This window comes from Taudactylus pleione, unplaced genomic scaffold (genome assembly GCF_031769625.1).
Source record: "Taudactylus pleione unplaced genomic scaffold, aTauple2 ptg000069l, whole genome shotgun sequence".
Classification (NCBI taxonomy): Eukaryota; Metazoa; Chordata; class Amphibia; order Anura; family Myobatrachidae; genus Taudactylus; species Taudactylus pleione.
In genome coordinates, this window is record NW_028284471.1 from 12,640,886 (window position 1) to 12,655,613 (window position 14,728).

Consider the following 14,728-nt stretch of genomic DNA (forward strand, 5'->3'; position numbering starts at 1 on the left):
GTAGTTTTATAGAGAATGAAAATATAGTTTGTATTGTTGGATGTAACCTATTAAGATATTAAAGCAAGCCAATTACTTACAATGAATACAGGATATCATTGCCTCTGGATAGTCGTCAGTAAGCGTCTTGTCTGGTAGCTTCATAGGCTCAATAGTCTGCAGCACTGTATCCTGATAAACTCCTGTAATGTCCACCACAAAGCCATCTATAATATCCAAGCTGTTTGAAGACACTGGTTTCCGCTTGTACCACTGCCAATGGATGAAGCAAATCATTTTCTTTAAGGTATCCAAAAACCTCAATGTTCATTAGAGTAGCTGCTGGAATGAGGATTCTAGGAGGTAAAGAAAGTTTCTACTGAAAATATAACACTGCCAATTGTAAATAATTGGTACAACACCCTACAGGCAGGAAATATACAGCATTATGACACGCCACACCATACTAAGTTTTAGGGGCAATAAATATAGTTTGTATTTGTTAAGTGTAACCTATTAATATATTACCTAAAAGCAAGCGGGATATGCTACTAACAGGAAGCAACCATACTATAGAATGCCACTCCATACGGAACAGCACCACATAGCATGATGCTATACTAACAGTTAAGGACAATTAAACTAGGTTAAATTCAATAATATATACTATTACGATTATAACTAAAAGCAACCATAATTTATAATGCCACTCCATACGCTGCCTAAAGGTGCGTATCCACTACCAGACATGGAAATGACAGCACGATTACGACATTGTAATCGTGATGTCGTTTCCATGTCTGTAATGTGCCTACACTGAACGTTCAGTGTAGCACACACATTCATCATCGCCGTACATGCGGAACCTGACGTGATTGTCAGGTTGACCAGCATGTACGGGCGATGATAGATGTCGGAACCGACCTGCGGGCGCACGCATCACTGGTAGTTTGACCAAAATGTGCACGATACATGTGCGATTTAAATTGCAATGTGGATACGCACCATTACGGAACAGCACCACACATGCTGTATAACAGTTTTAAGGACACAAACTAGGTTAAATGCAATAATGCATAGTATTAAAAATACTAACTAAAAACAACCATACTTTATGCCACTCCATACGGAACAGCACTACACAGCATGATGCTATTTAAACTTTTAAGGACAATTACACTAGGCTAAATGCAATAATGTAAACTATGAAGATACTAAAAGCAAGCAAAAATATGCAAAAGGAAGCATCCATACTATGTAATGCCACTCCATACGGTGCCTTACGGAACAGCACTACACAGCATGATGCTATACTAACAGTTTTGAGAACAATTACACTAGGTTAAATGCAATAATGCATACTATTAAGATACTAAAAGCAAGCATCCATACTATATAAATGCCACTCCATACGGTGCCTTACGGAACAGCACTACACAGCATGATGCTATACTAACAGTCGGTAGAACAATTACACTAGGTTAAATGCAATAATGCATACTATTAAGATACTAAAAGCAAGCAAAATATTCAACAGGAAGCATCCATACTATATAATGCCACTCCATACGGTGCCTTACAGAACAGCACTACACAGCATGATGCTATACTAACAGTCGGTAGAACAATTACACTAGGTTAAATGCAATAATGCATACTATTAAGATACTAAAAGCAAGCATCCATACTATATAATGCCACTCCATACGGTGCCTTACGGAACAGCACTACACAGCATGATGCTATACTAACAGTCGGTAGAACAATTACACTAGGTTAAATGCAATAATGCATACTATTAAGATACTAAAAGCAAGCAAAATATTCAACAGGAAGCATCCATACTATATAATGCCACTCCATACGGTGCCTTACGGAACAGCACTACACAGCATGATGCTATACTAACAGTTAGTAGAACAATTACACTAGGTTAAATGCAATAATGCATACTATTAAGATACTAAAAGCAAGCAAAATATTCAACAGGAAGCATCCATACTATATAATGCCACTCCATACGGTGCCTTACAGAACAGCACTACACAGCATGATGCTATACTAACAGTTAGTAGAACAATTACACTAGGTTAAATGCAATAATGCATACTATTAAGATACTAAAAGCAAGCAAAATATTCAACAGGAAGCATCCATACTATATAATGCCACTCCATACGGTGCCTTACAGAACAGCACTACACAGCATGATGCTATACTAACAGTCGGTAGAACAATTACACTAGGTTAAATGCAATAATGCATACTATTAAGATACTAAAAGCAAGCAAAATATTCAACAGGAAGCATCCATACTATATAATGCCACTCCATACGGTGCCTTACGGAACAGCACTACACAGCATGATGCTATACTAACAGTTAGTAGAACAATTACACTAGGTTAAATGCAATAATGCATACTATTAAGATACTAAAAGCAAGCAAAATATTCAACAGGAAGCATCCATACTATATAATGCCACTCCATACGGTGCCTTACAGAACAGCACTACACAGCATGATGCTATACTAACAGTTAGTAGAACAATTACACTAGGTTAAATGCAATAATGCATACTATTAAGATACTAAAAGCAAGCAAAATATTCAACAGGAAGCATCCATACTATATAATGCCACTCCATACGGTGCCTTACAGAACAGCACTACACAGCATGATGCTATACTAACAGTCGGTAGAACAATTACACTAGGTTAAATGCAATAATGCATACTATTAAGATACTAAAAGCAAGCATCCATACTATATAATGCCACTCCATACGGTGCCTTACAGAACAGCACCACACAGTATGATGCCATTTTAAGTTTTAAGGATAATTAAATTAGGTTAAACTAAACAATACAGACTATTAGGATATTAAAACAAGCATTACCTGGGCATGGAAGTTCGTAAGAATCTTGTCTGGTAGCTTTAGAAACTCAATAGTCTGCAGCACTGTATCCTGATGGCCTCTTGATATGGCCACACACAAACCAGTCTATAATATCCACCATGTTTGAAGACACCAGTTTCCCCTTGTAACATTGAAGCAAACCATTTTCTTTCACGTATCCAAAACCCTCAATGTTCATTAGAGTAGCTGCTCAAGTGAGAAGTGCAGAAATTCTAGGAAGTAAAGAAAATGTATACTCAAAACAAACCTGCCAACTGTAAATAGGGACAATGAGAGACAAAAAGGTTACAATCAACAATAAACTATGAAGACATGAAAAAAAAATGAAAGAAGGATATGAGAGTGACAACCACAAAGCACCATACTGTAGGATGACATGTCGCACGGCACCTTACGACACAACACCTCACAGCACAGCACCTCACAGCATCTCTCAGCATGACGAAGATATACAGAACTGGAGTCTTAGCCGTGAAGGTCTGCAACCGTTCGTAGCGGAACTCAGTTCTGGAACCAACTACTGGGAATGCAGACTAACACTGCTATAGAGACTCAATGCTGCATAGACCGGAACCATCGAATCGCAACATTTGAGAGAAAAGAAGACATTAAAGAAAAAGAAAGAAGGATATGAGAGTGATAACCACAAAGCACCATACTGTAGGATGACATGTCGCACGGCACCTTACGACACAACACCACACAGCACAGCACCTCACAGCATCTCTCAGCATGACGAAGATATACAGAACTGGAGTCTTAGCCGTGAAGGTCTGCAACCGTTCGTAGCGGAACTCAGTTCTGGAACCAACTACTGGGAATGCAGACTAACACTGCTATAGAGACTCAATGCTGCATAGACCGGAACCATCGAATCGCAACATTTGAGAGAAAAGAAGACATTAAAGAAAAAGAAAGAAGGATATGAGAGTGACAACCACAAAGCACCATACTGTAGGATGACATGTCGCACGGCACCTTACGGCACAACACCACACAGCACAGCACCTCACAGCATCTCTCAGCATGACGAAGATATACAGAACTGGAGTCTTAGCCGTGAAGGTCTGCAACCGTTCGTAGCGGAACTCAGTCCTGGAACCAACTACTGGGAACGCAGACTAACACTGCTATAGAGACTCACTGCTGCATAGACCGGAACCATCGAATCGCAACATTTGAGAGAAAAGAAGACATTAAAGAAAAAGAAAGAAGGATATGAGAGTGATAACCACAAAGCACCATACTGTAGGATGACATGTCGCACGGCACCTTACGTCACAGCACCTCACAGCATAAAGCCAAAGTAGTTTTATAGAGAATGAAAATATAGTTTGTATTGTTGGATGTAACCTATTAAGATATTAAAGCAAGCCAATTACTTACAATGAATACAGGATATCATTGCCTCTGGATAGTCGTCAGTAAGCGTCTTGTCTGGTAGCTTCATAGGCTCAATAGTCTGCAGCACTGTATCCTGATAAACTCCTGTAATGTCCACCACAAAGCCATCTATAATATCCAAGCTGTTTGAAGACACTGGTTTCCGCTTGTACCACTGCCAATGGATGAAGCAAATCATTTTCTTTAAGGTATCCAAAAACCTCAATGTTCATTAGAGTAGCTGCTGGAATGAGAAGTGCAGTAATTCTAGGAGGTAAAGAAAGTTTCTACTGAAAATATAACACTGCCAATTGTAAATAATTGGTACAACACCCTACAGGCAGGAAATATACAGCATTATGACACGCCACACCATACTAAGTTTTAGGGGCAATAAATATAGTTTGTATTTGTTAAGTGTAACCTATTAATATATTACCTAAAAGCAAGCGGGATATGCTACTAACAGGAAGCAACCATACTATAGAATGCCACTCCATACGGAACAGCACCACATAGCATGATGCTATACTAACAGTTAAGGACAATTAAACTAGGTTAAATTCAATAATATATACTATTACGATTATAACTAAAAGCAACCATAATTTATAATGCCACTCCATACGCTGCCTAAAGGTGCGTATCCACTACCAGACATGGAAATGACAGCACGATTACGACATTGTAATCGTGATGTCGTTTCCATGTCTGTAATGTGCCTACACTGAACGTTCAGTGTAGCACACACATTCATCATCGCCGTACATGCGGAACCTGACGTGATTGTCAGGTTGACCAGCATGTACGGGCGATGATAGATGTCGGAACCGACCTGCGGGCGCACGCATCACTGGTAGTTTGACCAAAATGTGCACGATACATGTGCGATTTAAATTGCAATGTGGATACGCACCATTACGGAACAGCACCACACATGCTGTATAACAGTTTTAAGGACACAAACTAGGTTAAATGCAATAATGCATAGTATTAAAAATACTAACTAAAAACAACCATACTTTATGCCACTCCATACGGAACAGCACTACACAGCATGATGCTATTTAAACTTTTAAGGACAATTACACTAGGCTAAATGCAATAATGTAAACTATGAAGATACTAAAAGCAAGCAAAAATATGCAAAAGGAAGCATCCATACTATGTAATGCCACTCCATACGGTGCCTTACGGAACAGCACTACACAGCATGATGCTATACTAACAGTTTTGAGAACAATTACACTAGGTTAAATGCAATAATGCATACTATTAAGATACTAAAAGCAAGCATCCATACTATATAATGCCACTCCATACGGTGCCTTACGGAACAGCACTACACAGCATGATGCTATACTAACAGTTGGTAGAACAATTACACTAGGTTAAATGCAATAATGCATACTATTAAGATACTAAAAGCAAGCAAAATATTCAACAGGAAGCATCCATACTATATAATGCCACTCCATACGGTGCCTTACAGAACAGCACTACACAGCATGATGCTATACTAACAGTCGGTAGAACAATTACACTAGGTTAAATGCAATAATGCATACTATTAAGATACTAAAAGCAAGCATCCATACTATATAATGCCACTCCATACGGTGCCTTACGGAACAGCACTACACAGCATGATGCTATACTAACAGTCGGTAGAACAATTACACTAGGTTAAATGCAATAATGCATACTATTAAGATACTAAAAGCAAGCAAAATATTCAACAGGAAGCATCCATACTATATAATGCCACTCCATACGGTGCCTTACGGAACAGCACTACACAGCATGATGCTATACTAACAGTTAGTAGAACAATTACACTAGGTTAAATGCAATAATGCATACTATTAAGATACTAAAAGCAAGCAAAATATTCAACAGGAAGCATCCAAACTATATAATGCCACTCCATACGGTGCCTTACGGAACAGCACTACACAGCATGATGCTATACTAACAGTTAGTAGAACAATTACACTAGGTTAAATGCAATAATGCATACTATTAAGATACTAAAAGCAAGCATCCATACTATATAATGCCACTCCATACGGTGCCTTACAGAACAGCACCACACAGTATGATGCCATTTTAAGTTTTAAGGATAATTAAATTAGGTTAAACTAAACAATACAGACTATTAGGATATTAAAACAAGCATTACCTGGGCATGGAAGTTCGTAAGAATCTTGTCTGGTAGCTTTAGAAACTCAATAGTCTGCAGCACTGTATCCTGATGGCCTCTTGATATGGCCACACACAAACCAGTCTATAATATCCACCATGTTTGAAGACACCAGTTTCCCCTTGTAACATTGAAGCAAACCATTTTCTTTCACGTATCCAAAACCCTCAATGTTCATTAGAGTAGCTGCTCAAGTGAGAAGTGCAGAAATTCTAGGAAGTAAAGAAAATGTATACTCAAAACAAATCTGCCAACTGTAAATAGGGACAATGAGAGACAAAAAGGTTACAATCAACAATAAACTATGAAGACATGAAAAAAAAATGAAAGAAGGATATGAGAGTGACAACCACAAAGCACCATACTGTAGGATGACATGTCGCACGGCACCTTACGACACAACACCTCACAGCACAGCACCTCACAGCATCTCTCAGCATGACGAAGATATACAGAACTGGAGTCTTAGCCGTGAAGGTCTGCAACCGTTCGTAGCGGAACTCAGTTCTGGAACCAACTACTGGGAATGCAGACTAACACTGCTATAGAGACTCAATGCTGCATAGACCGGAACCATCGAATCGCAACATTTGAGAGAAAAGAAGACATTAAAGAAAAAGAAAGAAGGATATGAGAGTGATAACCACAAAGCACCATACTGTAGGATGACATGTCGCACGGCACCTTACGGCACAACACCACACAGCACAGCACCTCACAGCATCTCTCAGCATGACGAAGATATACAGAACTGGAGTCTTAGCCGTGAAGATCTGCAACCGTTCGTAGCGGAACTCAGTCCTGGAACCAACTACTGGGAACGCAGACTAACACTGCTATAGAGACTCACTGCTGCATAGACCGGAACCATCGAATCGCAACATTTGAGAGAAAAGAAGACATTAAAGAAAAAGAAAGAAGGATATGAGAGTGATAACCACAAAGCACCATACTGTAGGATGACATGTCGCACGGCACCTTACGACACAACACCACACAGCACAGCACCTCACAGCATCTCTCAGCATGACGAAGATATACAGAACTGGAGTCTTAGCCGTGAAGGTCTGCAATCGTTCGTAGCGGAACTCAGTTCTGGAACCAACTACTGGGAATGCAGACTAACACTGCTATAGAGACTCAATGCTGCATAGACCGGAACCATCGAATCGCAACATTTGAGAGAAAAGAAGACATTAAAGAAAAAGAAAGAAGGATATGAGAGTGACAACCACAAAGCACCATACTGTAGGATGACATGTCGCACGGCACCTTACGGCACAACACCACACAGCACAGCACCTCACAGCATCTCTCAGCATGACGAAGATATACAGAACTGGAGTCTTAGCCGTGAAGGTCTGCAACCGTTCGTAGCGGAACTCAGTCCTGGAACCAACTACTGGGAACGCAGACTAACACTGCTATAGAGACTCACTGCTGCATAGACCGGAACCATCGAATCGCAACATTTGAGAGAAAAGAAGACATTAAAGAAAAAGAAAGAAGGATATGAGAGTGATAACCACAAAGCACCATACTGTAGGATGACATGTCGCACGGCACCTTACGACACAACACCTCACAGCACAGCACCTCACAGCATCTCTCAGCATGACGAAGATATACAGAACTGGAGTCTTAGCCGTGAAGGTCTGCAACCGTTCGTAGCGGAACTCAGTTCTGGAACCAACTACTGGGAATGCAGACTAACACTGCTATAGAGACTCACTGCTGCATAGACCGGAACCATCGAATCGCAACATTTGAGAGAAAAGAAGACATTAAAGAAAAAGAAAGAAGGATATGAGAGTGATAACCACAAAGCACCATACTGTAGGATGACATGTCGCACGGCACCTTACGTCACAGCACCTCACAGCATAAAGCCAAAGTAGTTTTATAGAGAATGAAAATATAGTTTGTATTGTTGGATGTAACCTATTAAGATATTAAAGCAAGCCAATTACTTACAATGAATACAGGATATCATTGCCTCTGGATAGTCGTCAGTAAGCGTCTTGTCTGGTAGCTTCATAGGCTCAATAGTCTGCAGCCCTGTATCCTGATAAACTCCTGTAATGTCCACCACAAAGCCATCTATAATATCCAAGCTGTTTGAAGACACTGGTTTCCGCTTGTACCACTGCCAATGGATGAAGCAAATCATTTTCTTTAAGGTATCCAAAAACCTCAATGTTCATTAGAGTAGCTGCTGGAATGAGAAGTGCAGTAATTCTAGGAGGGAAAGAAAGTTTCTACTGAAAATATAACACTGCCAATTGTAAATAATTGATACAACACCCTACAGGCAGGAAACATTCAGCATTATGACACGCCACACCATACTAAGTTTTAGGGGGGACGCATCCCCCTTCCCCAGCAGCCTCAGTGGCCTTATAGCAGACCTCACCTGCTCCCTGGCCCCCTGCGCCACTCAGTGCAGCCCTTGAAAATAGCGCTGCTGTCGCGCGCGAGTAAATCGAAGTTCGCGGACTGTGAGCTTTAATTGGCTCATGACCAGCGCCTATTTGGTTGACAGCGGTACTGTTAGCAATGCATGCAGGGCGACTGGCCCGTGTCACCGGAGACGCGCTGTGCCGTGGCCAATCCCCGACAGGAAATAGCAGCGGCACACCGCGTCCCCAGGGATCAGTTTTTGGTTTTTTTTATTTTATTTTTTTGTAAGAGTCCTCAGCCCTTAATACGGGGTAAAATATGCGCTATATCGCGTGTTTGCAATCGCTGGACGATGTCTATTGTGTAGGCACCTTAAGAAATTTACGTCCAGTGAATAACCTGAAATGGTACAAAGGTAAAATCTAAACAGCAAAATATACAAGGAGAGGGAAAGAAGTTTGTATATGGTGCACATTAAACAAAAATTTACCTTTATTGAATATGTTAAATATATGACTAAAAAGGAAAACCATGGCAAAATGTGTTTAAAATATAGTTCAAGAATAAGTGCATAAAAATGAAATGTATATTAAAAAAACAATTACATATAAAAACCAGTGCCTCTATTGTGTCTTATAGAGATAGATGTATGGCTTTGTTGTGATGCATTTGTACATAACATTAATGTTTGTTTACTAGTGGTAACCTTGGTGATGGCAACATATCAGGATGCGTTTACATCATGTCTCAGACGGAGAATTTCTGTTTACTATTCCGAGTGACAAACCTTTTGCCATATACATTTTACCAAGTGAGGGCACCGGCAGCAGCTACAGTCAGCTATTTGAAGTGCCAGACCATTGGTTATTTTTATTATATTGGAGTAGACACCCTGGAGTGAGTACTCCTGTCTGGGCACACAGCAAACATATTTTGGAAAACACGTTCATCTCTCTATACAATATTATAGATGAGAGAAGTTTTAAATTCTGTTTGTTTAGAACCATATTTCTATCTACAGCCTGTATTTCGTTGCGTCGAAGAGAAACGCCCCGGGTCCATGACCCTGCTTTATAACAGGGGTTTTCCCGGGTGAAACCTAGGTAGCCTCTAGTGTGAATGCATCCAACCCAGGTTTTTAGAAAACCTTCTCATTGGCTGCTCCATGCACCTGGAATTTAAGTGTGTATTATTTTTTGGCTTAACTTTTTTTTATGTGAAAATTTTGTCTTTGTATAGATCGCAATCTTCTAGAGGCTATAGTCACAATTTTCTTATAATGTAAACTTATTGGTGTTCACTAAAAAAAAAAAAATGGAAATAAACTGGTATTTACTGTAAAAATGCAAATTTTTATATTACGTCATTACTGTGAACAAAAAAAAAATATGTATCCCCTTTAAAACCACATCAAATTCCAGGGCGGACCTAGGTGTGAGCGTATTCGACCCTGGAATTTCCCCGGTCTCAGGTGTAGTGTGAAAGGGGGTCTCAAGCAAAAACCCGGGCTATTGTCGAGGTGAAAAACCTGGGTCTGAGCAGGGAAATTCCTGGGTCGTATGTCTGAAAGTGGTAATAGATATATTGCCTGTTCAAGTAAACGGGCGACATATCTAGCACTGTGCAAATGTATCAGATCTGTGATTCAGGTCAGTTAATTTCAGTACTGCAGATATGAACCTTTATATCATTCCATTGGTTAGTGCTAATAAAGTGATCTGTGTAGGACAATATTTCCCCATATCATATAGCGGATATAACTACACTGCCATATATAATAGACTATATGCACTTGTTTGCAGACAGGTAATCAGTACAACAGTGTTTCTTAACTTTAATGGAAGGATATTGATTCTTAGTAAATGACAGAAGGCAATATTGGGCATAAAGCATATTTATTTAGTAGATCTACTCCTTGGGTTGCTGCTATGTCGTAGTTGGAGAAAGGACCTCTGTGACATATCCACCACGTGACCGCTGCAGGAGGCTAGACCGCTCCTGCATTACCATGCACTAGGACAGCGATTCCCGACCTCGGTCCTCAAGGCACACTACCAGTCCTGGTTTTAGTGATATCCATGATTGTGCACAGATGATTAAATCAAAATAACTGATGTACCGTATATACTCGAGTATAAGTCGACCCGAATATAAGCCGAGGTACCTACTTTTACCCCAAAAAACTGGGAAAACTTACTGACTCGAGTATAAGCCTAGTGTGGGAAATGGCAACAGCTGGTAGTGCCCCCAGTAGTAATTCCCCCTGGTTGTATCCCCAGTAGTAATCCCCCCTGGTAGTGCCCCCTGTAGTAATCCCCCCTTTTAGTGCCCCCTGTAGTAATCCCCCCCTGGTAGTTCCCCCCTTTAAGTGCCCCCTGTAGTAATCGTCCCCTGATAATGCCCCCTGGTTGTGCCCCCTGCAGTCCCCCCCCCCCCCTTGTAGAGAGAGACGTGATAACAATAAAAAAAATAAATAAACACTTACCTGAAACTCCCGCTCATGGTCCCGCCGCTGTCCGCTCCTGGTCCCGCCGCTGTCCGCTCCTCCGGCCGCTTTGCATGGGAGAGACGTCGTCATGACGACGTGTCTCCCATCACCCACTGCGGGAGCTGGAAGATGGCTCCCGCAGTGGGAGCAGCAGCAGCCGCTGAGAGTCTGACAGACTCTCAGCGGCTGCTGATTACAGCAAACACATAGCTGCCGGCTCCGGCGGCTATGTGTTTGGCAGTGTGTAGCGCTGACCGAACTCCGTCCGGTCAGCGCTACACTTGACTCGAGTATAAGCCGAGGGGGACTTTTTCAGCACATTTTTTGTGCTGAAAAACTCGGCTTATACTCGAGTATATACGGTACTAATTTAGTCACTTGTGCTGACGTATGGCTATACCTAAAACCTGGACTGTTAGTGTGCCTTGAGGACCGTGGTTGGGAACCCCTGCACTAGGGCATAGAGGGGGAATAAATAATTGTGGCGAGCGCAGTGAGCCACCGTGCCCGAAGCGTGGCGAGCCTTCGAGGGGACAGTTTTGGTCCCCCGTTAGCATCCCCGCCCCTCCCTCTTTCAGACAGGGTCACGTGGGAGTGACATCACATATCAGGGGCAGAGCCCGCTCCGTAGCAAAAGCATACATACTATCACTGTCTGTGATCTCTATGTGCTTTGGGGATTGGGCGGCAGGTATTCAGTACGCTTTTATATATACATAGTAACAGATTTATACAGTGACAGCCCGGCCCATTTCCAGCATGCCAAACACAAGCGACATAGGAGGTTGCTCGCTGCAGTCGAGTCAGTGTGTTTATGGGACATCGAAAGAAAAGTGTGGAAGTACCGATGTTTTTAACATTGAATACAAAACATAATTTAGATAAAAACATTGGTTCTCTGGAACCGATGTTAACCGATGTTTCTGTATTTTTGTAAGCAAACTTTGTACATTAATAGACTAGCGGGGGTATTCAATTTGGAGCGTAAATTACGGAATCAGCGATAAATTATCGCCGATGACGTCATTTTCTCCGATTTCAATTATCCCATTATTCAACTTCAAAGACTTTTCGCAGGTTCGAAAAGTCTTTGAAAAAAAACGGGGATAACTTTTCACCACTGAATAGGTGGCGAAAAAAAGTGCAGAATTGGGGTTTAGGGGTGCAGGCTTAAAAAAAATAGCCTGCACCCCTGGGAATGACATTTAAAAAATAACTGTGTCAAAAAAAGTAAAAAAAAAAAAAAATAGGGACACCCCAAAAAATTAATAAAAAAAATTTGGGGTGAAAAAAAAAAAAAAAGTGTTTAAAAATAAGGAAATAGGTTCTGGGCTATTCTGCTAGTATGCGGCAGATGCTTTCTAGAATAGGCTATTAGCGGCAGGTGCATTTTTGCAAAATTTGAAATAAAAACACTTTAGGGACTTAAAAATATGCTAGTACCCATTTTCATGTACCCCAAATTTGATGTGACCACTTAAAAAACCGAAAAATAATAACCTAAGTGCTCTTCTGCATCACTTCTTCAATGTCGGAAAAAAAACACCTGCCGCAGCTATTTAAAACCCCGACTTTCATTCGCAGGCTAAAACGGGGTACCCATAGTGATCCCCCATGTTTTGACAGCTTTAGGGGGGTCCTACAATTTATTCCAGGTAAATCCAGTTTTTTTTTGGCCAATCCTATTTCGCCGGTTCCTGTTTTCGTAGCTTTTTAATTAAATACGGGGATATAGCGGGCGAGCGCCCGATACTTTATCCCAGGAAAAGCTCCGATGTGGAGCGAAAAGTCCAGCATGGACTTTTCGCTCCCATATTGAATACCCCTCTAAGACTTTTAAAATAATTATTATACAATGTCTATCTTCATGGAGGCAAACAGTATATATATGTATACACAAAAGTGGTGCAAAAATTACAAGGATGAATGCATTTTTATGGAGCATACACACGGTCAGATTTGTCAGATGAACGATTTAACAAAAGTTTTGAACGATTGAATGATTTTTTACTGCATTAAAATGAATGGAATCGTCCAAGTCTGACTGCAAACACATCAGATGTCAGATATCGTTATCTGACAAACGGGAACGCGCATCGTTCATCGTCCATCGTTCAGGCATGTCAGATATGTCAGATTTTCCTTCAGATATGAACGACTGAACGATTTTTAAATCGTTATCGTTCAGATCTGAAGGAAAAATCTGACCGTGTGTATGCACCATTAGAAGTAAAACATGTTTTGTGGTAATAAACTTGTTATTGAAGAAATGAAAGTGATGCCTTGTCTAATAAAACTTTCATGAAACATTTCTCTGCTTCTTACCAAGAGCTGCAGCAGCCAGACACCCCAGCAGCCAACCAGTGTTCACTGAAAGCCGCACCAGTGGCAGTGGGCTGTGGACAGGAATGCAGGCTTGCCTACCCTCCCGATTTGGCCGGGAGCCTCACGATTTTTGGGTGCCACTCCCGGCCCCCTGGAAAGGCAGGCAAGCCTCATGGACCCTGCGACACTCCCGACTTCCCCCCAGAAAAAACTAGAAACCCCCGCAGCGGGTCTTGCACCAAAGCGGGGGTTTCACCAAAGCGGGGCAGCTATCGATGGTGATTGACAGCTTGCCCTGTTTTGGAGACCGACAGGGGGGGGTGGCTGGGCAAACAGAGGCGTTCCTGCAGGAAAGCCTGCCGTTTGTGGGCGTCCCTACTGACATCACTCGTGCTCTTTTGGTGCAGGAAGTCCACTGGGGCTTGCGGCCACGAGACCCTACCACAAGGGTCTCGTCACAAGCCCGATGGTCGCGATGGTCTTGACCATCACCTGGCCGCTCGCATAAGCTGTGGGTGGTCACCCACAGCTATGCGAACGGCCAGGAGGCCGTCTTTAAAAAAAAAAAAAAAGGGACGCCCTGATTCAGAGCATGCGCTCTCCAAGAGCGTTCGGCTCTGAATCAGGCCCAGTGTCACAAAAAAAAAAAAATCATTGGAAAGCAGGGAAAAACATCAGGGGAGAAATCTAGCGATGGTAATGGAACATTGGATCCTAAACATCGCAGGGTTAAACATCAAACATTGGAACCATCTGCCCGATGTTTCCGATGAAACAACAAATGATTCCCATCCCTAGTGTGTTACATTACATCCAGCTGAGCCAGGCAGAGAGGACTCGGAGGACGGAGAGACACTGCCCCTGCTGCTGCTGTGTCACAGCTGACACAGTGCAGCAGCAGCAGCACCCGGGACTAATGATGCGTACACACGTAGTGATTTATATGCACAATTCGAACGATAACGATATTGTGCATATCGTTATTGTTCAAATCGTTAATTTTTTGGTCCCAACAATGAACAGCGATGC